The sequence below is a fragment of the Plutella xylostella genome, chromosome 15 (genome assembly GCF_932276165.1).
Source record: "Plutella xylostella chromosome 15, ilPluXylo3.1, whole genome shotgun sequence".
In the NCBI taxonomy this organism is placed as follows: Eukaryota; Metazoa; Arthropoda; class Insecta; order Lepidoptera; family Plutellidae; genus Plutella; species Plutella xylostella.
This window is the reverse complement of record NC_063995.1, coordinates 7,662,274-7,664,021: the sequence shown is the minus strand read 5'-3', so window position 1 is coordinate 7,664,021 and position 1,748 is coordinate 7,662,274. Positions and strand designations below refer to the sequence as shown.

Genomic DNA, 1,748 nt, shown 5'->3' with positions numbered 1-1,748 from the left:
TAGACACTGGGGGTTTTTACAGTGCACTTTAAATCGTATTTTCTGTCGATAGAAGGCATAAAATAGCTTAAAATTACAAAACCCAAAATATTAGTAACTGGCAGGGGGGTGCCAGTTACTAAGTGAAGATATAAATTACATTTCAGTAACTAGCACCCTCAAATATAACTCGAAAGCAACCAAAATCACAGTGAATCGGGCTATTATGATATTGTTTAGACCTTTCCCTACTTCCTTGTTATTGTCACTTTATAAAAAACTTATTTATTTTCACAAAAACAGGCCATACAAAATGTTGGTGTCTCCTTAATAAAAACTTAACACACGAGCATTTTTTTGGCGATCTTCGCCGCTTTGACTGAGATAATTTCTAGCGCCGGAAAATACCCACCTAGCGGCGTAAAATTAAACTATAATATCAATGAATGATTGCAGATTGCTGTAGACACATCAAAGGTGGCCTTACTATATCCAAAAGCTTAATATATTTACTTTTATAGTCATAGTGCCAGTTACTGACGCATGCCAGTTATACCACGATTTACCCTACAAACATTAAGGGTGGCTTTTATCAAAGTGATAAATGTATTTAACTTGTTATTTAAACACAATTTGAAATTAAATTTCGTAAAACATCTTTTACCACGACTTAAATATGATTAGTAATCTGTTAAACCTAAATGCGGTCAAATGGCTATTTAACTTTACTAAACACATTTATCTACTACGCATGTCATGGCGTCAGTCGCGGCGATCAGCTGACCGACCGGCTGTCAAGAGAACTTTTCCATTTCTAGCATTTTTCCTCAGTGATGTCTAGTTGTTGTCTGTGAGAGATTCAGAGGTCATTGTTCAGAGGTTATGTTGAGGTTATCTAATAAATAATGGATTTGTGGGATATTTTGTTTGATGACGATGAAGAAGAATTACTTCTCTATATGAATAGACCTCGCTCATTACGCTATATTGCAGAAAGAACTAACTTATTTGAGACACTACCGGATAAAAAATTTGTTAGGAGATTTCGTTTGACAAAACAAACTGTATCGCTTCTACTACAAGAAATTCAACATCATCTTGAATTTATTTCCACCAGGTAAGTAGCTAAGGTATTGAAATAATAAAGTTATCTGACTACATGATTATCTTATACTTTTATTTATAAGTACCTATAATTATTGTTACAGAAATAATGCAGTTACTCCAATGAACCAGTTGTTATGCACACTCCGATATTATGCAACTGGCAGTTAATTACTTGTGGAGATGTGATAGGTGTGGAAGAACCAACAGCAGCTTGCAGAATCATTCATAGAGTTACTCATGCAATAGCATTATTGTATAAAAAATACATTAAATCTCCTAATACCATTCAAGAACAACGTTTTTTTGCTCTCTATAATGTGCAAGTATGGTTCCAATACATTGCACAATAAATCTTGTTCTTCCCTTGTAAAATTAGGGGCACGAACACGAGAAGAAGTTGCTTGACTATTCATTTTACTTTGAAATCACAACAACAAATAAATACAAACACCACCACGCGGTGAAAGCCGAAATAAGTTTTGTTTTGAAATAAATAGTGTTATTTTGTCTATGTTTGAAATTGATAGATTGACTCCGTTTTACGCTGAGTCGTTTCGAATGTTCAATAAAAAATATGAAGTCTCTCATTAAAAAGATGTGGAACTGAACGTAAATAACAAATCGCAGGATGCTAAACGCATTTAACTAAATAGTAATCGAAA

General features: G+C 33.8%; 1 long non-coding RNA gene across 1 annotated transcript; it reads left to right on the top strand.

Annotated features, from left to right (window-relative positions):
- The first annotated feature begins 555 nt into the window (after positions 1 to 555).
- Positions 556 to 1,501, top strand: LOC125489566. The gene is made up of 2 exons (XR_007267068.1): positions 556 to 1,096; positions 1,188 to 1,501. It is a non-coding gene; the product is annotated as an uncharacterized LOC125489566 (long non-coding RNA).
- Positions 1,502 to 1,748: the final 247 nt, after the last annotated feature.